This window comes from Gigantopelta aegis, chromosome 10 (assembly GCF_016097555.1).
Source record: "Gigantopelta aegis isolate Gae_Host chromosome 10, Gae_host_genome, whole genome shotgun sequence".
NCBI classification, from domain to species: Eukaryota; Metazoa; Mollusca; class Gastropoda; order Neomphalida; family Peltospiridae; genus Gigantopelta; species Gigantopelta aegis.
Genome location: NC_054708.1, coordinates 57,817,718 through 57,844,379, shown reverse-complemented (window position 1 = coordinate 57,844,379; position 26,662 = coordinate 57,817,718). Strand labels below are relative to the sequence as shown.

The following is a 26,662-nucleotide window of genomic DNA, read 5'->3' as shown; positions in this document are numbered from 1 at the left end:
TATCAGTGTCTGTATATTCAATGTGTTTCCGGTCGTCTTAATATTTGTAAGAAGCCCAAACCGGATTTTGTTTTCAAATAATTTCGTACGTACGAAAAAATCTTTTTTAGCAAATAAAATGAAATGTAACCCAGTACAAATATTAGAACGATAAGAAACACGTTTAATATACAGCCACTAATATTATGCAGAAAAATATATTTGATATGTTATTACAGTCGTCAAAAAGTCTCTGTTAGTCGATAACATCTGAAAAATTGCAGCAAACTCAGGAATGTCCCTTTAACGAATTGTATAAAAATATATATATATATAATCAAGCTATAGTAAACTGTATAAAAATGTAATAATAAATTTTATGAACTGTATAAAGATTCTGTCAAACACTTGATTTGCGAAGGTATATAGATGGTGTCTTCATCAAACTACACAAGAAGATTGTTTTGTTTAATATCACCACTAGAACACACTGATTAATTGATCATCGGCTATTGGATGTCAAACATTTGGTAGTTGTGACACGTAGTGATCAGAAGAAACCCATTACATTTTTCCTAATGTAGTAAGGTATATTTGATATGCCCTTTCTCGCATACAGAAAAGCTCATACCATGGCTTTTGACCAGTTGTGGTACACTGGTTGGAACGATAAAAATCAAATCAGTTGAATGGATTCACCGAGGTGGTTCGATCCTGCGACGCAAGCACCTCAAGCGAGCACCACTCAACCGACTGAGCTAAATCTAGCCTTCTCAGCCAACTACAAGTGTTAGGATTTGACATTAAAAGATATAACTTATTATTTGGTATTCCTTCTGAAACGTGGACGGGACGTAGCCCACTGGTAAAGCGCTCGCATAATGCGCGATCAGTCTATGATCGGTCCCTGTCAGTTGCCGCATTGAACTATTTCTCGTTCCAGCTAGTGCACCAAGACCAATATATCATGGTATGTGCTTTTTCTTTCTTCTTTTTTTGGGGGGATGATGCATATAAAAGATTGATTTCTACTAATGGGAAAATGTAGCGGGTTTCCTCTCTAAGACTATAAGTCAGGATTATCAAATATTTGACATCAAATAGCTGATGATTAATGAATCAATTTTCTCCAGTGTTGTTAAACAAAGCAAACTCTTTTTAGCTGTGAAGCAGTCCTGTAGATTTGGTGTTGTTGTTTCATTTAAACAGTTACAATGAAATCGCAGTCATTATGAGGAATTGACTTTAATGGTATCTGTATTGTTCGACTGGCTATATTTTGAAACGTTTTCTGCAAAATGAATGGCTTAGCTGAAACAAATCACCTGCATGACCACAGGTTCATTTAAACAGTACTAAATGAACCCATTATAATAACATATGTGATCGATTCAACTAAAATCATACTATATGATGACTGGTTCTTATAAGCCATACTGTATGCATATAGTGTTTGGTTTAATTTGAGTTCTCGCTTGATGTGCTTGCGTCGCAGGATCGAACCACCTCGGTGGATCCATTCAGCTGATTGGGTTTTTTCTCTTTTCAACCAGTGCACCACAACTGGACAAAGGCCGTGGTATGTGATTTCCTGTCTGTCGGAAAGTGCATATAAAAAATCCCTTGCAGCATTAGAAAAAATGTACTGGGTTTCCTCTGATGACTAAGAGTTACCATATATTTGAGATCCAATAGCCGATGATTGATTAATTAATGTGCTCTAGTGGTGTCGTTAAACAAAACAAACTTTAACTTTGGTTCACCTAAACCGCACTGATGTGTGCTTCACCTAAAACACACTGTAAAGTATGCCGACTGTTCAGTTTAAATGATAGGATATGGTGTTTTGGTTGACCTATAATAAAAAATGCATTACTATTTCAATCAGCAACGTCGCATTGAGACGCGCATGTGTTTTAAATAGACCATTATAGAAGCAAAAGACGTTTGGGATTCTGTTTTTCTTTCTTAAATGAGTTTCCTATTATCCTTTTAAGACGATTCTATCAGAAACATGTCTGGCGAGAATGCCTGGTTTGGTTCAGCCGTGCTATCAGTGTCCTCTGAGAACGTGTATAAATTGTTCATCTTAATGTCTTCACGCCAATGGACTTCTATTGCTCGCATCAAACTTCTTTAATGGCCGAGTCACAGGCAAGGTGGAACGTAGACGAGAGCTTGTGAAATATTAAAAGTCTTGAAGATTGATCATGGGTTGTGTTGTTTCAGATTATCAGAATTAGGTCTGGCAACTTGGTGTACTTAAACTGTATAGTCTGGACTAAAACTTAGACAAGTGATTCTCTGGTTTTCGCTTCTTTTTTGTTTTCTGTTGTTTTGTTGTTTTTTCGGTTGGGGGTAGAGATTGTTAATAAATCAATGTTCTAGTGGTGTGGTTAAACAAAACAAACTTGTTGTGTGTTTAGAATTATTGACTTATTGTTGAGTCACGCTGTATGGTTACAGTAGACTGACATGGTTTTCTGTCAGAGGGTACGGAGGTTAAAATTGCGTACCATAAAATCTTATTAATTAAAGGGGCATTCCTGAGTTTGCTGCATTGTAAGATGTTTCCGACTAATAAAACATTTCTACGATTAAACTTACATATTAAATATATTTTCTTGTTTAGAATATCAGTGTCTGTATATTCGATGTGCTTCTGGTCGTCTTAATAGTTGTAAGAAGCACTAACTGGATTTTGACTTCAAATAATTTCGTACGTACAAAAAATATATATTTTAGGAAATAAAATAAAATTTAACCTAATACAAATATTAGAACGATCAGAAACACGTTTAATATACAGGCACTAATATTTTTGCAATTACAATCGTTAAAAAGTCTCTGTTAGTCGATAACATGTTAAACATTGTAGGAAACTCAGGAATGTCCCTTTAATGGATATAGACTGGTGGGTTTTTTTTTTTTTTGTTATTATTTTTTTTTTTTAATTTGCTACGAATAAAAACAATGCAGCGGGTTTCCTCTCTATGACAATATGTCAGAATTATTCAATGTTTAACATCCAATAGCCGATGATTAATAAATCAATTTGCTCTCTAGTAGTGTCGTTAAACGAAACAAGCTTTATTTAAATTACGTACCCTCGAATTATTTTCTGACAGAAAGCCTGGCTGAGCTTCTTGCACAGAATGTTAAGTCAAACACATACAATATGTTTTTGGTGTTAGAAAATATATGAACGGTTCTATACGAACTAATACAGATACGTTTAATATTGGTAACTCTACACCTTCGTGTGGGTGCTGAACGTTTTGGACCGGACACGATATGACAAATGTGGAATGACATGATCACGAAAGAATGTCTCCACTAAACAGCCTTATCCTACCAGCTAAGACAAAACTATTAAAGGGACATTCCCGAGTTTGCTGCTATTTTTAAGATGTTATCGACTAACAGAGACATTTTAACGATTGTAATTACATATTAAATACATTTTTGTACATAAAATATTAGTGGCTGTATATTAAACGTGTTTCTGATAGTCCTAATATTTGTACTAGGTTAAATTTCATTTTATTTCCTAAAAACAGTATTTTTCGTATGTACTAAATTATTTGAAGACAACATCCAGTTTAGGCTTCTTACAAATATTAAGACGACCAGAAACACGTTGAATATACAGACACTGATATTCTAAATAAGAAAATATATATAATATTTAAGTTTAATCGTAGAAATATTTTATTAGCCGGAAACATCTTACAGTGCAGCAAACTCAGGAATGTGCCTTTAACTGTAAGCATGATAAATGAAGAAATGCTCCTATTCATCGGATATTAAATGTCAATCAGATGGTAAATGAAATGAAAAGATCCCCGACACCAGACAAATACTTATATATTGCACACGAGCTCTCATATTCAGTATAATACACACGGCAGATGAACTGGTATCAAACAGCATTGTACTGTAATGAATAGTAGATTGATAGACTTTTAATGGAAAGATGACTGTGATACGCATAATCCATCGATCTAAGATATCTGCTGTCAACTAACTTGTGATACAGATTTTGTCTTTTGTAATGCCTGTGTTTGTGTGTGTAAGGTAGGTATGGTTTCTGGGGCGTGTAGGCAGGTATGCACATAGCGTATTATGTAGGTGGTAGGCAGAAATGCGAGTTGTTTGAGTAGTAGGTAGGAAGAAAAATGTTTACTTAACGACGCACTCAACACATTTTATTTAGGGTTATATGGCGTCGGACATATGGTTAAGGACCACACAGATATTGAGGGAGGAAACCCGCTGTCGCCACTTCTTGGGCTACTCCTTTCGATTAGCAGCAATGGATCTTTTATATACACCATCCCATAGACAGAATAGCACATACCACGGCCTTTGATGTACCAGTCGTGGTGCACTGGCTGGGACGAGAAATAGCCCAAAGGGCTCACTGACGGGGGAGTGGTAGGTGGGAAATTAGCAGACTTAAATATACTGCAAAGTTTCATTCCAAATAGATCAGCGTGGGAGGGTTTGGGAGGGTTTGTTGTTGGGGTTTTTTTTTTTTTGGGGGGGGGGGGTTTTTTTTTTTGGGGGGGGGGTGTTGTTGTTGTTGTTTTTTTTGGGGGGAGGGGTTGTTTGTTTTTAACATTAAACGTAAACATAATATTTTGTTAAACATGGGATACAAAAACTAATGGCTAGATTATGAATAGTATGAGGGCGGGGCGTAGCTCAGAGGTGAAGCGCTCGCTTGATGCGCAGTCGGTCTAGGATCAGTACCCGTTGGTTAGCTCATTTGGGCTATTTCTCGTGATAACCAGTGCACCGTGACTGGTATATCAAAAGCCGTGGTATATTTTATCTTGTCTGTGGGATGAAAGACCCCTTGATACAAATGATTTTTTTTTTACGGGTTTCCTCTCTAAGAATGTATGTTGGAATTACCAATTTAACGTTTCAAATTCAATAGCCGATGACTAATAAATCAATGTGGTCTAGTAGTGTCGTTAAACAAAAAACAAACTTTGACTTTTAACTTTATGAACACACCTATGATGACTCTTAAATAAAAATGAAAGAAACTATTTCCGTGACTCGTGAACGGTATTTTACTCCTGTTACGATCAGGGCATGAATACCTCGTTTGTTTATCTCAAGTAGCACTTACGTCTTTTGGGGGAAAAAAGTGTAGATATATCAAATGCAAAGTGACTGGCAATTCATTATGACTCTATAATCATAACATTCTGGCGGGCATGTAGACTCAGTCTAAGATTCTTTAAGGTTTACATGTCTGGATTATGTATAAGATAAAAACAAAATATAAGTGTAGAAACCATGGTGATTAGCATGTTCTGACTCACTCTCCCACTCCCCACTATGACTGCTTGCCAACTTTTAGCGTCACTAAAAGATTGTTTTAATTTTATTCACTCTTATCTGAATTACTTGACCTAGGTAACGTACGTACTTCCGTTGTATAACACAGTATAGCGGTCACCTGCTTATCGCGGATGTATCTCTAGGTATCATTCATAATTTGGTAAAACGCCCACTGCTACTTTACCTGCAGGAGTCATATTAAACTGTGTTTTGGTTTACGACACCACTAGAGCACACTGATCATCAGCTATTGGAAAGAAGGAAATGTTTTATTTGACGACACACTCAACACATTTTATTTACGGTTATATGGCGTCAGACATATGGTTAAGGACCACAAAGATACTGAGAGAGGAAACCCGCTGTCGCCACTTAATGGGCTACTCTTTTCGATTAGCAGCTAGGGATTTTTTTATATGCACCATCCCACAGACAGGATAGCACATACCACGGTCTTTGATATACCAGTCGTGGTGCACTGGCTGGAGCGAAAAATAGCCCAATGGGCCCACCGACGGGGATCGATCCCAGACCGACCGCGCATCAAAAACGAACGCTTTACCACTGGGCTACGTCTCGCCTCATCTTATTTGAATTACATGACCTAGGTAAACACAGTATAGCGGCCACCTGCCTATAGCGGCCACCTGCCTATAGCGGATGTATCTCTAGGTATCATTCATAATTTGGTAAAAGGACCACTGCCACTTTACCTGCAGGAGTCATATTAAACTGTGTTTTGGTTTACGACACCACTAGAGCACACTGATCATCAGCTATTTGAAAGAAGAAAAATGTTTTATTTGACTACAGTTTTATGGAGTTGGACATGTTGAGGACCACAGGGTCAATTAGAGGCCACTCCGTGAACTACTCTTTTTGATTAGCAGCAATGGATCGTTCTTATACATCATCCAACAGACAGGATAGTACACACCACGGTCTTTGTTACATCAGTTGTGGCGCTCTGGCTGGGCCGATCGATGGGGATCGTTGCTATTAAATTTCAAATATTTAGTAATTCCAAAACATAGTCTTCAGAAGAAACCCTCTACAGTCTTCCCTCAGCTGCAAGGGATCTTTTATATGCACTTTCTCACAGACGACCGGCCTCGGTGGCGTCGTGGTTAGGCCATCGGTCTACAGGCTGGTAGGTACTGGGTTCGGATCCCAGTCGAGGCATGGGATTTTTAATCCAGATACAGACTCTAAACCCCGAGTGAGTGCTTCGCAAGGCTCAATGGGTAGGTGTAAACCACTTGCACCGACCAGTGATCCATAACTGGTTCAACAAAGGCCATGGTTTGTGCTATCCTGCCTGTGTGAAGCGCAAATAAAAGATCACTTGCTGCCTGTCGTAAAAGAGTAGCCTATGTGGCGACAGCGAGTTTCCTCTAAAAAAAAAACTGTGTCAGAATGACCATATGTTTGACGTCCAATAGCCGACGATAAGATAAAAAATCAATGTGCTCTAATGGCGTCGCTAAATAAAACAAACTTTACTTCTTCTTTTTTTCTCACAGACAGGACAGCACATAGCATGACCTTTTATATACCAGTCGTCGGGCTCTGGTTGGGACTGGTAAAAACAATCAGAGAATGGGACGTAACTGGATCCCGCCCATAATTATTAAGTTGTTTTAAATGCAGTTAAATAGCATGGATAATATATTACCAATGGTTAATAAAGCGACATTTTGAACAGTGTTCTTCAAATAAATACCGACAAAATTGTACGTGTTCACATTTGGTGCCAATTGTGGCCTGTGACATAATTGATTCTGACTATCGCAACTTTCCGATCACGCAGTACAATGCAATGATACATGTACAGCCTTCTAAACCATACGTTTTACCACGTGGTCGTGTCACACTCTTCCTGGTTGTACAGTCTTCTAAACCATAAGTTTTACTACACGTGGTTGTGCCACACTCTTCCTGGTTGTACAGTCTTCTAAACCATAAGTTTTACTGCACGGGGACGTGCCATACTCTTCCTGGTTTTGGATTCTTCAATCAGTGGTGTGTGGGTTTTTTTCGTTTCATGTTTCGGAGCGCTGACGAGGAAATCTGAAAATAACCCTCACCACTTTGCACGATTGGCGTGAAATCCTCACATCTTGATCCAATCAGCCTTTTTATTGATTTAACACAAAACAAACGCCAAGATGTATTTCACTCACTAAGCTTTTTAGAGAAAAGGTTTCTATTATTTCTAAGCCACTCCCGAGTCATTCGATTACCTAAACGGCGTGTGTTCAAAGAGTACGCGTTTTCAAAGACCATCTCGTTGTGTTGTAGATATATAAGACTGATGCTGACCACACGGTATCAGTTAAAAACCTCATGTCTAAATGTAGATGTTCGTAAAGTAATTAGTTCATTTAGTTTCACATGCTGGGTGACAAGATAAGTTAAAGCAACTGACAGACGATAACGATCCGTGTGTACGGTTTCCAACTATATAATTGCATTACCGGCCTCGGTGGCGTCGTGGTTAAGCCATCGGACATAAGGCTGGTACGTACAGGGTTCACAGCCCGCTACCGGCTCCCACCCAGAGCGAGTTTTAATGACTCAATGGGTAGGCGTAAGACCGCTACACCCTCTTTTCTCTCATTAACCACTAACAACTAATCCACAGTCCTGGACAGACACCCCAGATAGCCGAGGGTGTGTGTGTGTGTGTGTGTGTGTGTGTGTGTGTGTGTGTGTGTTTGTGTGTGTGTGTGTGTGTTTGTGTGTGTGTGCGTGTGTGTGCGTGTTTGTGTGTGTGTGTGTGTGTGTGTGTGTGTTTGTGTGTGTGCCCAGGACAGCGTGCTTGAACCTTAATTGGATATAAGCACGAAAATAAGTTAAAATAAACAAATAATTGCATTGTGATTGGCGATGATTTTGGTTTGAATCAATTGTTGAATTTGTCATACCTCAAGATCCACTCACTATTATTATCGTATTGTGGGAATTTTCAATCCAGTACAGACTCCAACTCATGCCTACGTTCAGGCAGTCGTGTTTGGCTTAAACGTTTGTAAACTATTTTTACTGGTTCCCAAAGTGATAATTCTATTTATTGTGAAGTGTATAAACCTGTTTAGCGAGCTTTAGCGACAAAATTAATGATTGGCTGAACCTATCCCAGATGAATGCACCACTAGGCTCAGTTGGGAAGTGTAATGCCTAATGACAAACTACCAACTGTCACGACGGAGTTGGCTAACTCGCCAATTTCTCGACTTCTTCGACTGTCCAGTTGCTAGTCTGAGCGCTCGTACAACTTGATTATCGTCGTAAACGTCTCCTATGACCGATTAGTTGTTAATCTGAGTGCATCCGGTTTTTTGTTTTTTTTTGTTGTTTTTGTTTGGGGGGGGGGGGGGGGGGGGTTCGGGGGGGGGGGTTCAAAAGTTTATTTCCATGAAATGCCACATTTACATCCGTGTTATATACCCACGTGGCCTGCGTATACTATACACACATATATATACATAATAAATATTATACATCGTATTAGAAGAAATAACATCGCAAAATAATAATAATGAAAAATAGCTATGTACATCTATTACGTAATAGGGATTGGCAAAGTCATGGAGGACAGTTATATTAGTAAGAAAATTAAGGAAAGGATTTATCTCCGGCTGAAAGGATGTTTCCATTAGCGTAAAAATAAACTAAGTGGAATTGATGGACTTATTATTATAATTATTTAAAGTATTAATTTTAAAGAGGTAAAATGCCCCATTTTTCTGTGAAGCGGTCTTCATTGTACTCTAAAATATATTTTTTTATTGTTCGATAATATTTTATAAAACTAAGAGCTTTCATAAATTTGTGTAGTTTTTCTTTATGTTTACAACTATATATCTGTCTTTTCAGTATAACAATTAGATGATTTATTAAAATGCTTTGACTAGGGATACCCAGCAAAACACCTTGAATATTTAATTTAATGACTGATCCTATCTTTGTTTCGAGCCAAATTTTAAATGTTTTCCATATTTGATTAGAGTGAGGGCAAATAGAAACATATATGTTCCAAAGATTCTGGTTCGTTAGCACAAAAACTGCATTTATTATCCGCCTGTATGCTACACATACAGAGATTTGAGTTTTAATGTCAGGGGTAATTCGTTTTATAATTTCAAAACATTTTGACAAATGACCTTCAGTAATATTTGTATTAAGTTTTTGTGTCCATTTATTCGCAATATGTAATGTAGAAAACACTTTTGATTTTATATATAAATAGTAAATAAATTTACAGCTTTTCGATTTTTGCATTCTTTTTAAATTATTGTCATTATCTGGGGTTTCCAAAGTTAACATATGTCCTTTTATTTTGCGTAACCAATATTTTGGAATATATGAAAAAAGTTTGTTTTATTTAACGACGCCACTAGAGCACATTGATTTTTTTTATCATCGGCTACTGGACGTCAAACACTGTTTTTTAGAGGAAACCCGCTGTCGCCACATAGGCTACTATTTTACGACAGGCAGCAAGGGATCTTTTATTTGCGCTTCCCACAGGCAGGATAGCACAAACCATGGTCTTTGTTGAACCAGTTATGGCCCACTGGTCGGTGCAAGTGGTTTACACCTACCCACTGAGCCTTGCGGAGCACTCACTCAGGGTTTGGAGTCGGTATCTGGATTAAAAAATCCCATGCCTCGACTGGGATCCGAATTCAGTCGAGGCATGTAGACCGATGGCCTAACCACGACGCCACCGAGGCCGGTTTTGGAATATATGAAAGTATTTTAAAGTATAGTAAATAATTACCATTTAGGTTATATTCATTTTTAACTCTTATGAATCGCTTTATCATACCATTTGGTGTAAATAAATCACATACCGATTTTAGACCCTTTTCATACCAATGTAGGAACTGTTGTATTAAAGGCGCTCTGTCACGGATGGTTGACCTAATTAATTACCTAACAAAGTATTATCTTAAAATATATACATTTGATTTGTCGCTAAAAGTACTTTATTTAACCATCTACATAACTACCATAACCCACTAATTACTGATATTTTGTAAAAACAATTGAATTATGTCAACGGTCCATAATTCAGGAAAAAAATAACGGCTATTTGGAGCGAAGAGGTGTGACGTATTATTTTTGTAGTCACGTGATGGGCAACCTTCGAATAACTGCAATGTCAAAACGATTTGCCAAGCTCGTGTAACGAGAACGTTTGACCGTCTTATGCGACGTAGAGTAAATCGAAAGAAAAACAATGAAAATAAGTTATAAAAAGATATATAAACATGTACTGAATGATAATAAGCTTATACATTAATTTATTTTAGTAACAGAAGCATTTTAAACGGCGACGATTCGAATAATTAGACCTTTGCATGTACAGATAAATTTATCGTTTGTTCGCGGAAAAATCTAAACACCTAAACACCGCATTCATTTTTCAGTTTGTCAAATTTATTATTATATAAAATATGCCATAACCCCATGGGTAATTACAAATGGCTTGGAATAGGAATTACTACATTTTTAAAGAATACTGTGAACTAGACGGTGTTTATATACGAAGTGGCTATATATACGACGGCCGTGTATATATATATATATATGACCTCCACTAACGAGGGCTGCCTATAAACACAGCAAAAATGTATATAGGCGGTAAATAAGTATTTGATTGATCCATATTGCCGAACCACTTGGAACAAGAGGAATACAAACTAAGTACAAACAGGGGAATGGCGATTGAATATGAATCTAGCGGACCCTTTTGTGTACGTTTTCCATAGACACCTACTCGGTGTTTCTGCCGGAAATAATTTTTTGGGTATGGCGCTATGAAATTAAATATTTACAGTGTGTTTGCTGAATGCAACAGCAGTCGATAGGGGGTATGGGGGCCTCTCCTAAAAATAATATGGGTTAGGTGTAGGGTTAGGGTTATGAAAATCACACAGTAATAATAAAGAGTCATTAATTTTGTCACGGTTAACTTAAAAAATTTGCCATAAAATTTGGGTATGGCGCCATACCCATTTTACCCTGCTACCGTATATGAATAGCGTAATATTGCCCTTGCAGTACTATAATAATAATAATAATAATAATAATAATAATACTTATAATAATAACAACAACAATAACAATAACAATTATTATTATTATTATTATTATTATTATTATTATTATTATTATTATTATATATGAATGAATAAATACATATAAACCCGCCACTAATGGATACTCTTTCCGATAAATAAAATTATCAGCTTCTGAGATTATCTGAAAAAGAAAATAAATACACACCAACTACGGACAGTACACTAACAGCGAGGGCTTGTAACTGGAAACAGTCGGAAGGAAACGTGTTATCTTTCGCTGCTCGAGAATTATACTGTTCTATCGACGAAATTGGGTCAAATGGAATTATGGGTATCATTGAAAAGCTGATATTATAATCTTGAAGATGAAACCGGTTTCAGTTGCAAACTGTTACTTGTAATAAAGATATTAACGGCATTATTTTGTTCTATCTCAAAATAATCACTCGATCCTAATGTTAAACTGTTCTATCTTAGCTGACCAGTCATATGTTATCAAACATGGCATGTGACACCGAAATCCTTTGATGAAGTTCAGAACCGGTCATTTTAATCTATTGAAATCAGGTACAAATATATCTCCAAGAACAAGTTTATTGTGTTTGTAACCAAAATGGATTGTCAAAGTAAACACATGCAAAGTTTCATTACAATGTATTCAGAATAAAATTTGTCATTCGCACCCCTTGGATCCTCTGCTGAAATGTCATTGACTTTTTCCCGCGTCATGACGAGTTTATTGTTCTTGTAGGCAAGTGCACTGATTGCAATCCTAGATAGGTTTGTAACAGATTTCCCCGAGACAAAAACAACAACATTAGTTTGTTGTCCGACTCATGTGTCACGCAAAACAGAAACTCTATCACGCTCACAGCATTGAGTCGAAATTATTCAGCAAAACGTTTGTGAACCAGGGCTCTCTTTAATTCAGGAAGTAGATAATCTCCACAGCAAAACTGAAGGAAACGACATTAAAGGTCAAAGAGCACTATAGCCCATTGAATTTTTTTCGTTTATTGAAACAAGTCGGTAGACAGCCTATGGTCATCATTCAAATGAAAGCCAACATGTTCTTAGAGTATCAGTCTATATCAAAATGCTTAAAGTTTCATGATATACCCTTCACAAAATTGAAAATGATCAGTATTTCATCTCAGAAACCCAAAGTAGCACATTTTAAATTATCATTTTCAGGTGAGGAAGATGAAGGTAATCTTCGACAAAAAGCAAGAAACCAAAACACTAAGTTTCAACTCCCTACCCCGTCTGTGTTAAAACCGATTCCACAGTTAAGAAAAGACAAAATCATAAATCCATGCTTAAATTCATGCCGTTAGATAACAAAGCATACATGCACTCCATCCTACATGTATAGTTACAGACACAATTATAGGTACAGTTAGTTAAAGTTGCAGTTGTAGTTTCAGTTGCAGATGAAGCTATAGTTAAAGTTTGCAGTTACATTTACGTTTACAGTTATAGTTACAGTTGTACCTACCACCGTCTAAATCATGATTTTCTTATTTACTACAGTCGTGATTACATGTACATGTTGTTGTTTACCATCGGATCTCTTTTCTTCTGCAATGTGTTTAAGGATTGTTTTATATTTTTTTCTTCTTTTTTTTGTGGTGGTTTTCTAAATGTAGTATGCTTCCTTTGTATTTAAGATTCAATCGTTATTTTGTTGACGTCAAACGTTATAGACTGATGGACACCAGAACCATTCAAGAGAAAATTAAACCTAACTATATTATAAAATGGAATTACTGTTTTCTCTATTAACGTTAAACAGTTTCCAGAAGTTGGCCTTTTGTTTTTGTTTTACAAGTTATTAAAAGCACGTGTTTTAATAGAATACTAATTTTATTTAATGCGTTTCAGAGTTCTAACTAAGTGCTGTAGTTTGCATTGCCAAAAACAAAAACAAACAAAAAAGAAATTATATTTGTTACATGGATATAATTTATTAAAGTATATTTGATCTTTACGAAATCTGTTTTCACTTACTGAAAGCTGCAGTATAAAGAAAATGTGAAATTTTCATTGACTATTCCACTTTAGAACAAACCTATGGGCAAATCTGTTGTATAGCAGATAGAACAGTATAATTTACTGCGTAAGTTTCATTTGTTGTAATTATTATTGTCTATCTCAAAGTCTTATTTTGTTGTTTTGGAGTATTTACTAACATTTTGTCGAGTTTTATATGCCCAATTGACAGTGTTCAAGTTAAAAATGCATATGATATACCTGGTGCCTTGTAATAAAAGCTTATTTAGTAATACCAACACCTCAAACTTTCAAACTCAATTTCCCAACATTTCGAAAAAGTGCAGATAGAACAAAATAATTCTTAACCAGCGTGTTTTCGAACCGTCAATGTACCATTATTGTTACAGATAAGCATAATTAATAACTATGATTTTCGCAGATCAGTACGGTTAAAAGACATTATGTTGTGTATTAAGCAAAAATGATTGTGCCACAATGTTTTTTGTCTGTGCAGGCACATACCCATCTCCTTGTACAAGCAATTTTTTTTGGTGATACATTTTTCGGGAAACATGTCTCGACCCCTCACCGTAAACTTCGCTCGCCTCCGTGTAGACCTCCTCCCCATGCTAAAATCCCTGCACACGCGTCTGCAGTGGTACTGTGTACGGAGCTCCGTAAAAAACAAAACAAAAACAAACAAACAAAACCCCAAATTAAACAACAAAATAACCCTCGCTCCCCACTCATCCCCCCAAAATAAATAAAATAAAAATAAATAATAATAATAATAATAATAATAATCGCTTGTAATATTTTCTTTGTCAACTTTTGCCACAAACCATCTGATGTTATTAGCCTTTTTACCCATGTTACTTTTAAGTATAGTGCATCCGTTGTTGTTCGAGAGTGTGGGGAGTGGCATTACAACGCAACTGTCGAGTTTGCCAACTCCGTTGTGACAGTTGATAGTATCATCCTAGCATTAGGCCACATACAACCACTTCAAGTGTGCTTTGACGGGTGTTTCTCGAGTATACATCATGATCACTGACATCTCAAGAGGATTATTACTCAGCAGGCACTGCTGGTCCCATGTACCCTAGAATCGGGTGATACCGAAATAGCTTAGATGACAGCAAATTTGGAGCACGGTCGTGTCAAGTAATACAGTATCAAAAAAGAAATATTACATAGACTAGCATATTGTTGGTGCAGATCATGCTAAAATGATGGGTTTAATGATAAAAACACCACATGTTACGCAGATATGGTCCACGATTTACTGAATATTTAAAAATAGAAGATCACTGTAATTCTCTAAATATACCGACGTCCAAAAGAAACTATACCAATACTCTGAGATTACTGAATAAAACCCTAAATGTGTTGCATGTTTAAAACATATATCTCCATGGGAGTGGTGTTTTGGTATGTTGGTAACAAAATTGTATTCCATAAAAGCAGAAATAGAGATTATTATACGAGCTTGTGTGTGGTACTGATTTTACGAAACGAGTGTCAGGAATTTTGTATTGCCCGAGCGAGAGCGAGGGTAATACATGAATCCTGATCCGAGTTTCGTAAAATCAGTACAACACACACTCGAGTGTAATACGTTCTTTATTATCCATATTATTGTTGCTATTTTCTTTATGAATAACAAGGACCGTTTCAAAATGTTTCAACTACAACTAGAAGGAGACGACGAAGTGACGTCATATTTCACATGCAAAGTCTGAACTAGGAATGGAGAAATCAACGTCATGTTATGATGTCGCTTCCCAAAATTAAGTCATCACACTTGTTATTACACGTGTGCTTCGTATGATTATTACTAACTCAGTTATGTTGAACCATGTGGATAATAAACATATTTAACCATCATTTTATTTCCATTATCGAAATCATAAGTTTAAATTAAACTTTTGTTGGTATAGTTTCTTTTGGACATCAGTATAAGTTTACGTAATTATAAATTTTAACATTACTTTATTTTACTGTCATCATCGATATATATTTATGACATCCTAGCAACACATCAACAGTCTCTGTCCGTTTTGTTACTGTACTTACTTGTAGCATTAAAATATTTTGAAAATGCTTAAAAACAAGTAAAATCGTAAAATACTTCCGTCTTGTTTTACTGGTGTTATACAAAACAGACTGTTTCCTATCCAGGATACTAAAACTGTCGCAAGTGTGAAAATAACCTACGACTGTAATCGTAAATTAATCCTGGTGCTTAATGTGTGCGGAAACGCGAATGCGTGTGTATTTATGAACTTGTTAGGTTTCGTCTGGGTTTGTCTTTCTTTGTTTTGGGTCTGTGTTTGTTTATTTTTGGTCGTGGGTTTTTTGTGTGGGGGGGGGGGGGGGGGGGGGTTGTGTGGTTGTTGTTGTTGTTGTTGGGGTTTTTGTTTTTTTTGTTTTTTGGGGGGTCTTTATTTATTTATTTTGTATTTTTATCTTCCGGGGTTATTGTGGGGGGGGAGGGTGAATGGGTGTGTGGGTGGGTGAGTGGGTGAGAGTGTGAGTGAGTGAGTGTGTGGGTGAGTGTGTGTGTGTGTGTGTGTGTGTATGTGTATGTGAGGGTGTGTGTGTGTGTGTGTGTGTGTCTGTTGTGTGTGTGTGTTGTTGTTTTTTACTTTGTTTTGCTTTGTTTTATTTTGTTTTGCTTTGGTTTGGGGGTTTTTTTTTTGGGGGGTGGGGGGAAGGTTGGGGTTTGGCTCTCTTTTTTTATTTATTTTTATGGAGAGGTGTCTTTTTTGTAGTTGTTTCTATTATTTCTATACAGAGATTCCAGTCGCATCCGAGTTGGTAAGTTACCTGTTGTGCTTTCACATATCTTATCATTCTCATCATGAGGAGAGACGTAGCCCAGTGGTAAAGCGCTCACTTGGTGCGCGGTCGGTTTTGGATTGATCGATCCCCGTCGGTGGGCCCATTGGGCTATTTCTCGCTCCAGCCAGTGCACCACGACTGGTATATCAAAGGATGTGGTATGTGCTATCCTGTCTATGGGATGGTGCATATAAAAGATCCCTTGCTGCTAATCGAAAAGAGTAGCCCATGAAGTGGCGACAGCGGGTTTCCTCTCTCAATATCTGTGTGGTCCTTAACCATCTATCTGACGCCATATAACTGTAAATAAAATGTGTTGAGTGCGTCGTTAAATAAAACATTTCCTTCCTTCCTTCCTTCCTTCCTTTCTCATTGATTTCCATTTTCACAGACAATTTAAAAATAAATATACACAAGAAAATAAGAGAGAGATTACCTAAACTGCGTTAAATCTTACAAAACACACACACGCACACATTTTAGTCACTTAACTGAGACTGTTTGGCAACGTATTACCAATATAAATGAATCGTGAAAAAAATGAATAATTTACTATTGGCGCGTTGTAGCAGTTAGCGAGCCAAGGGATGTACTAAATATGGACTCGCACCAACAAAACTTGTTATTCTCGCGAGGGTAAATTGTAACGTAATTCCACTGATTAATACCACAGAAATATCGTCTATAAGTTATGATGTTGTCGTCGTATGTGTTGTCGTATATTCATTTGCTTTAGTTTGGGTTTACTTGGGGATTTTTTTTTTGGGGGGGGGGGGTGAATTGAGGGGTGGGTGTTTGTTTTCTTTTTTTTCTTTTTTCTTTCCTTCTTTTTTGTTTTGCTTCTTTTGTTGTTTTGTTGTTTTGGGGTGGTATTTTTTTTGTTTTTTTGTTTTTGGTTTTTTTTTGGCTTTTTAACATTTTGTTTCGATGGAGACATTTCTAATTTTATTTTATTTTATTTTATTTTATTTTATTTATTTTATACTATTTTATTTTATTTATTATTTATTTTAATTTTTTTCATTCATGATAGTTTCGAATAGGCTACTCTACAGACTTGGTCCCTGCCAGATAAGCACGATCGTATCGAGTTTATACCGATTTATAGCAATACAGCTGTCATTGTTAAAACCTGGGTAAATATCTTTAATGGGAAGAAAGGAGGGAAAAAATTGATTGAGTGATGCGCTAATTTTCACCCAATATTTACAAATAGCTGACGACCAACGTGTTCGTGACAAACTCAACACTTGAAACAGTGTAGTGTTATCGAGACCGGGTGCCCGCACGCTTCATAGCGCCATGTAAGGCTTTTTATCATTGGTCGGACTAACGCGGAATGCTTTTTACAGACGGAATCAAAACATGGTGTCTTATTGGTCTGCACAGAAACGTGCTGAAATTGCACAATTGCTATCGATTGCTTTTGTGCTGATGTTTATTAATGGATTGTTCTCCAGCTCGACTCGGTACCTGCTTACCTTTCGTGATTATCAAGCTCTTTAAGAGCTTAAACTATCGAACAGCTTTACGCGAGTTGGTTGCATAAAGCAATATTACCTAACATTATTTGCTTTTCGGTAATATTTTATATACTTCGCTGTTTTTAGTGGCGGTTTTTTGTTTGTTGTTTTTTTGTTTTGTTGTTGTTTTGTTTGTTTTGTTTGTTTGTTTTTTGTATCCCACTGCTCCCTTTCCTTTTACTCCTTTGAATTCAGTCTCATTTCTTCCAAATCTGGCAACTCCTCCTATCTTTCAACTTCTTTCGCTGTCCATCTCCACATCCCAGTCCTTGTCTCTCCAACCGCGACAGGTGTTTGTCTCTTGTGGCACAACTGTCATTCCCCATCGGCTTTTTGTTGTGATTTAGTCTGACCACGTCGGAGAGTGTTCAGTAGTTACTTCTGGCATTGTTAAGAGGCACCTGTAGCCCACCTACTATGCTCCCCTGCTATTGGCGGTCGTTAGTTAGGGAAGTACACAGAGACTGTACCCGTGGAGGAAGTTCACACCGGTAGGCGATGGTGTGGACAGCTCGGAAGACAGAGTTGGAGGAAACTGACACTGACAAACAGGGTCGAAACAGTTTGAAATTGTGGGCGAAATTGGACAGGTTTTTTTTTTATATTAAGATATAGCGGGTTTCCTCCGATGACTACGAGTCAAAATTACCAAATGTTTGTCATCCAATAGCCGATAATTAATTAATTAATGTGCTCTAGTGGTGTCGTTAAACAAAACAAATTTTAATTTTTCGCCAAAACGGTCTGGTTACATACGTTCTTCAAAATACTGGAATCAAAGGTGTTCTTGGTCCCGGTTGTGTTAGCATCAATGCTTTATCAGAAGACGTAGCCTGTATGTATGACTCCCTCTCACTCCCCCTGCGTGTGTTGTAACCTCATCGTGGTGCAGGGGTGTAACATTCTCTTTGAGAATGGCCAATACAGCACAAAATTGAAGTTTTGAGTAAAATTCAGTATCCGTAAAATTCTGTGATATTTGTGTTTTTGCACAGTTCTTTACACTGTTTTTGTTTAAGTCTTGAATTTTTATATTGATGTTGATCATCACTTTATTTATTTGCATTACCATAGTTTGACACCCAATAGCCGATGTATTTTTCGTGCTGAGGTGTCGTTAAACATTCATTCATTCTCTCTCTCTCTCTCTCTCTCTCTCTCTCTCTCTCTCTCTCTCTCTCTCTCTCTCTCTCTCTCTCTCTCTCTCTCTCTCTCGCTCGCTCGCTCGCTCTTAAACAATAGTGTTTATAACTGTCACATTTATGTAGCGGTGTTTTGATTGGTGGAATGAAAAATAATCTGGGCGCACATAATATTGGATTTCATTAGATCTTCTGACACATACCTAAAGATGGAGTGTTTTACTAAGACCTGAATCTCTGATGTTCATATGCGCAGTCAGCATCATTTTAAAACAGGTCTGTATCGTTATTTTCAATAACAGTATGGGGTAAACACCACGTTTTGTTTCAGACAATCCTGTGCTGGCTTATTCCTCATCCCAGTCAGTGCTTGTTCTAATAGACCAAATCAATTCCTATTGCCGATAATGTTAACGTTTACTAATAAAACTGATATAAGCCGTGTATCAACACACCCAGGAAGTACAACAATAGAAAGTGTGGCACCTCACATCTAATCTACCTGCAAAAAAATGGGGGGTCACGTATCATTTAAGAGATTTAGTTAACGTTTTTAATAGCAACCGTCATTTTTGCTGAAAATTGCAGTTCCATTTTGGGGGGTACCCCGCATTAGTTTCAACCTCTGGTATATACTGAATAACAATTGTATAACAAATAAAAGTGTATTTATTTATTATCAATGGATAATAGTATTTGCACAAATAATCAATGTCACATATTACTACCAATCAAACCCACAGCTGCTTTTACTCCGTAAATATTTGAAACTCTCTTCTTTGGTACTATGCAACCTATAGTGTGACTGTACGTAAAGGGGAATGTCCGAGTAACTCTCCATTCCTGAAAAATAATGGAGACGAGGCCCGCAAGGGCGGAGTCCTATTATTTTTCAGGAATGGAGAGTTACGAGGATATTCCCCTACTTAAAATACCTACTTAAAGAGACATTCCTGAGTTTGCTGCAATTTTTAAAGATGTTATCGACTAACAAAGACTTTTTATCGATTGTAATTACATATCAAATATATTTTTCTGCATAAAATATTAGTGGCTGCATATTAAACGTGTTTCTGATAGTTCTAATATTTGTACTAGGTTAAATTTCATTTTATTTCCTAAAAAGGATTTTTTCGTACGTACGAAATTATTTGAAGACAAAATCCAGCTTTGGCTTCTTACAAATATTAAAACGACCAGAAACACATTGAATATACAGACACTGATATTCTAAACAAGAAAACATATTTAATATGTAAGTTTAATCGTAGAAATACTTTATTAGTCGGAAACATCTTACAATGCAGCAAACTCGGGAATGTCCCTTTAAAATACACCACTAAATAATGACTTTATTTCAATATATTATGTAAGTATGGAGTTGAACGCTAGTGATTGTGGTGGGTTAATTAAGTCAGATTTGGGATATTAATTAAAACAGCTATCATCATACTGCTACCTCGTAGACAGCCTCATCTGTCGTGTTGATGTTACGGTAACATTAGCACGGACGTTTCATGTGTAATGTACCAGTCCAATGAACAGGTTAAGTCTCCATTACTTAAAACGTATCCAATGAAAACGCTTTTCATGTGCAGTATAGCGATCACGTGCATGGGTGAAGTCAAGACACATCCAACAAAAACGCTATTTTGTTAAGATATGCGCTACAACAGCTTGCTCTGAATGAGCACGTTAAACCCTATGACATGACAAGATATGTTTGTGGCGACATGACTGATGATGAATCGACAAGTTCTGGTTACTGTTTATTTAACTGAATCTACATGCAAATTATGTGCTTTTAACTGGGATACGATTGAAGATACTATATACTGAACGTGTTGCATGACGACGACAAATTAGTGAAATGCTCAGACATATCATTCGATGATAATGGTGGGAGTAGTACAATATCGCATTTTGTGTCTTTGAATGACGACCAAACACCGTCCGATGACGAACTGATTGTATCCTGTGAATTAGCAGAAACCCGTACCCCTCTATATCAAAGGCTCTAAAGACGAACCCTAACCCTATATCTAAAACTACCAAAACCATTGAAAGGGGTGTACAGGTCGAACAGGTCATGCCCATAACAAAACGTATGTTATAAAATAATTTATATTTTTATTAAAGCATCTCTAGTACTGTAATTACTCCCTGCCCCTCTTCACCCCCCCCCCCCCCCTCCTTCGGCTGTAGTGCACGTAGCTCAGATAGAAATATCCAGATTCGGAAAGAGTTCCTCTCGTACCCCTCTATTTCAAAGGCTCTAAGACTAAGGAAGGACTTTCATTTGTCTCTGTCAACTTTGATAATATAATTGTGACACCATATTTAGGCTTGAATTTCAAGCCAATGTTCTATGCTCGAGTCTATGGAGATAGCCACTACACCAAATCTGTAATCAAAGAAACTCGTTTCTAGCTGTTCTGTGGCAATTGAATAAATCGATTGAATAAACCGAATCTTGAAAACAAAATTGGAATGAATCTAGTCTATATTGAATTGACTGGTTTAGTTTTCGTTTAACGTAATAAATAATTTTTGACAGACGGAATTACTAGTATATCCTTTGCATGTTTTATTTTACAGATATGCTATAGCAAACAGGAATAAAATAGCAATGGATACCTCTCGGAGTTTAAGCTATATCGACGATGAACTGGACTAAACTACGCTATCGATGTTTCTGTGTGAGGTTCAGACTAATCTCATGACAGCTTGTACAGATATTTTTGGAGTATACCTTTTTTTGGTTACGGCTTTGTGTTGTTGGTTCAGTTATTTAAACATTTTAAGTATTGATTACTTAAGTAAAACCTGTCCATTCCTATATTTGGGTGGCCTGTAATAACCAAGTAATGGGGAGTTATGCAATCATCACTCCATTACTGAAAAACAATGGAGCGTTGAGACAATTCAGTGACGTCACAGGTGTATTTTAAATCAAAGGTCATGGTATCTGGGGCCGTATGCATGAGGAGCGAATAAAACTAAACGCGGATAGCGGCTAAATTTATTCGCATTTTGGTATGCATAAACGTAAATGACGTCGCGAATAGCTATCCGGCGGGGTTATTTTTAGATTGAGGGAATTCCTCGCCGCGCATGGCATTCTGGAACCTAACGTTGCGCTTACAATGTACTTTTGTAAACAAAAGGAACAGTGTATTGTTTAATATTTATAAATAAATAAAATATATAAATACATTTATTTGTAAATACAATACAATACAATACAATACAATACAATACAATACAATACAATACAATACAATAAATTAAATTAAATTAAATTAAATTAAACTAAATAATAATAATACAAAAATAATAATGAAAATAAAAAAAATTAAATACATAGTTATAAGAAGAAGAAAAAAAATATATATAGCAATCCAGTTATTGACAGTCATTAAAAGTGCAGTATATATTTAGGAAGGGGTGCAAATTAAAAACAAATAATAATAAAATAGAGGCAAATAGTCTTGCCAAATAAATAAATTAAAATGGGGGACCAAGATATAACACCCAGCATACTAATAAAATATAGAAATGCAGATATAGAGGGAGATAACTGGAAAACAGGTCAATAAATAAAATAGTTTGTTTTGTTTAACGACACCACTAGAGCACATTGATTTATTAATCATCGGCTATTAGATGTCAAACATGGTCATTTTAGACAGTGATAGAAAACCCACTACATTTTTCCATTAGTAGCAAGGGATCTTTTATATGCACCATCCCACAGGCAGGATAGCACATACCACGGCCTTTGATATACCAGTCGTGGGAACAAAAAAATAATAATAAGTCAAACACCAACCATAGGCGTCCGGGGGTGGGGGGAGGCAATCTTCGAATTCGGGTAAAAACGAATAAGACATTCGGGCAAAATGAGCTGGCCTTAAAATCTCTCTGTTTTTCATTTATTCCACTGACAGTATTATTTTTAACGTAACCCATGTTAAAAGGAAGGAAGGAACTGTTTTATTAACGATGCACTCAACACATTTTATTTACGGTTATATGGCGTTTCGATTAGTACCAAGGGATCTTTTATATGCACCATCCCATAGAGAGGATAGCACATATCACAACCTTTAATATACCAGTCCAGGTGCACTGGCTGGAGCGAGAAATAGCCCAATGGGTCCACTGACAGGGATCGATCCCAAACCGACTGCGCGAGCACTTTACCACTGCATTACATCCCGCCCCACTCCCCCGTGTAACAATGCGTGGTGATTCTTATATAGGCGTGTGTGCAGAGAGAGAGAGAGAGAGAGAGAGAGAGAGAGAGAGAGAGAGAGAGAGAGAGAGAGAGAGCCCTAGAGAGAGATAGAGGGGGTGGAGAGAGGAGAGGAGGGAAGAGATAGGGAGGGGTAGAGGGAGAGAGAAATAACAAAGAAATATTACGTGAAAGGTAAATTCTTTACTCAACTTGATTACCTGCACTTGACGACGATAATATACTTTTTGTCCGAATTTATACAAATAAAGAATTGTTTTTTCATGTGGATTATGAGCCCCACACCTACCCACACACCCCAATCCTACCACCACTGCAACAGTTTTCTTTTGGTTCAATAAACAAAATGGACTGAACATTTATGAAAATAAACACCCAGTGAAACACACTTGGGGTTTTGTTAAAATGAATTGTGGCACGCAGTCATAGTCTAAAATATGTAGGCAGAACCCCCAAAAGAGAAACGGAAACTGCTTTTAATACAGGGGCAATTTTCCGTTATCATTATTTAATAGCCATACAAAAGTAATAATATTAAAAAACTAAATATTTTTAAAATCCAAATGCAAATACACATGTATACAATTTATAATCTGGAATAAAAGTTAGATTTTAAAATGTCATCAGTATTATTTAACACACATAAACAACTTTTAGAGGCATATCCAAGATATAGAGGAGAATGGAGTGCTCAATTATGGACACCACAAGAATGGAACTTTTAATTTTAGTTTTTCATTAATTTGTCATTGCTGTCGGTCAGCTCTACAAAGATTTGATTTCCATTATTGTACCAAATGTAATAACATTAGTCCGTCAAACCAACTGTAACTTAAATAACTAGTGATGTTAACTACTAGTATTTACACTTTTAATACATAGGGACTTAATTCCATGTTACACGTATATGTACTCTATTCCATGTTGAAACTTAAAATACCATAAACTTAAATGACGTTTTGTACATAATATACAGAGAAAGAAATAAGGGAACACTTAGTATTGAATACTATTATTGTCCTAATGTCTTTATAAAGTACGAAGATGTAATGTGGGAGTCACTGAATGACAGGAATGTGAGACTGGGTGACAGTAAAATGGTTAACTTCCTGACACAATAGATGAGTGTTTTTGTTGCAGTCACTATCTCCTGTAAGTGTTGGTGTGATCTCTTATTTCTTTCAATCAGTACATATTGCTAAACAGGACATACACTGAAATACACAACAAACAACAACAATTAAAAGTAATATTTATAATTTATTTCACCTTACAAATTGTGAAGAGTGAAGCAAGTTTAGTGTAGAAGTAAATAAACCAAGTGTAGATAACTTAAGATAAATACATCTTAAATTGTTAATTAAATTGGGTGACATGTCAGAGGGAACATGTAATTAAAGTTACTCAGTATTGTACATGAACTAAAATTATTACTTAAAATTATTTTTTATTTGTTATCAGATTTTAAAACAATTTCATGTATTTTTCATAATTATTTTGTTAATTTGTCTTTATTTTATGAATTGTTTTGCATTGAAGTTCTCAATTATAATCATCTAACTGTAACATTATTTTCCTGTTGCATATTGATTTAAATTCAAAATGAAGATGTATGAAAAATGTAAAATATGAATATCGTTTTGTGTTAACAGAGCATGTAAATAAATGTATTACTAGTAAATAACAGCTCTGCTATCAACATCATGAACCACTGGGTTGAAATCTCTTTCATATCAAAGTTATCATCTTGTAACAAAACAAAACCTGGATCACTGTCATTGAATTTCTCTGAATCAGATGGAGCTTTCTAGCACAGTTATGCAGCATTACACAAACCGTAATAACTTTATGAATCTTAGAAAGTTCCAAAGCGCACACATTCAACACCCTGCTTGAACTTTGTCCAGCTGTATATATCCTCACTTTAGATGCACCTGAGTTCACAACCAGAGTATACAACAATTTATGTGCCATGTACCTGGAACAAAATGTTACAAATATGACATTTATGATAATAAGGTGATCTGGGTAATAACAGGTGGGTTTTTTGTTGTTGTTTTTTGGGGGGGGGGGGGGGGGGGGGGGGGGGGGTTAAAAGAAAAAGAACAAATCAAAAAAGGTAAAATAAGAAAGAAAAGAATTTGACAGCATGTCACAATATATGTTTATAGAGCACTGTTTTTTTTACAAATAATAGATTTGTTATGTAACTAAATAGTTTTACTTTTATCAAATCTATGCTTCAATAATGGTGAAAAATTGTATCTTATGTTTAGTGGTTAAATTATCTTACCAACGCCATATTTTATGCTTTAAAATAATTACTTCAGCTAGTTCTCTCTATCTCCGTCTCTCTCTCTCTCTCTCTCTGTGTGTGTGTGTGTGTGTGTGTGTGTGTGTGTGTGTGTGTCTCTCTCTCCCTCTCTCTGTACTGTGTCTGTCTCTGTCTCTCTCTCCGCTATCTATACACACACATGGTTTCACACACACACACACACACACACACACACACACACACACACACACACACACACACACACACACACACTGTCTGCATTACCTGCACATTGACAGAATGACACCATTTGCTACAGAATGTCACCATTTGCTACAGCCATGTTCGTTTTGTGGTTTGGCACCTGCTGAAGAGTGTTGTCAGTCCTCACCAAATTGTTGACTGATGCATGCCTATAACATAAAATGAACACATACATAAATAAGTGAAAATATGAAAATAGCTTATATAATTATTATATATCTTGTACATGTTTTCTATAAAAAATTAAATTAAACTACTTGTTTCAGTTACGGAAAATATGTTCCGCTAAAATGGTAGCCTACACTACACAGTCTACAGTACTGTACATGGCCATTTCAATCATCTGGTGCGTTTAATATTATTTACGCTGTCAATTCTGTGAAAATTTAAAACCTTTATTTGCTTACCTTAGGCTAGTTGTTTGACAAGCCGTTGTCTGTGTTCCCAGGTATACCCACCCCCAATAAAAACATACAGATTAATTTCTATATTTCCATTTTTGTATATTTTCCCCAAATAACCTTCCCATTTTAGGATAAGTTGTCGACGTGTTTTCGTGAACGACATACATGTATGACGTAATCAAAGTTCGTGCTTACGTTGTTTAAAGTTGAAAAGAAATAGCAAGTACAATGCCAATGGGAGGGATTTTGATGGTCGACAGTTTTCGATAGGTTACATTAAAACATTGAAGACAATGCATGGCGATGTGGCAAATACAAACAGACTGAAATAAATATGTAATAATTGTTATATAAAAACAAGTTCCTCACCGATCAGATACAGTAGACATATTGAAAGTGTTGCAAACTTGAACTTTTGTGGATTTTTGACAGCGACGTTAACACGCCCAACCGACTGGACACTTCGATGTTTCCCGTCATTTCATCTGTGATCTTCAGAATATCTTGTTGTTCAAATTTAAATTCTTC

General features: G+C 36.4%; 1 long non-coding RNA gene across 1 annotated transcript; it reads right to left on the bottom strand.

Moving 5' to 3' along the window:
• Window positions 1-24,669: 24,669 nt before the first annotated feature.
• LOC121382661 lies at window positions 24,670-26,257 on the bottom strand. Its single transcript, XR_005959198.1, has 3 exons — window positions 26,138-26,257; window positions 25,752-25,879; window positions 24,670-25,169 (listed from the first exon to the last, which is right to left on the bottom strand). It is a non-coding gene; the product is annotated as an uncharacterized LOC121382661 (long non-coding RNA).
• Window positions 26,258-26,662: the final 405 nt, after the last annotated feature.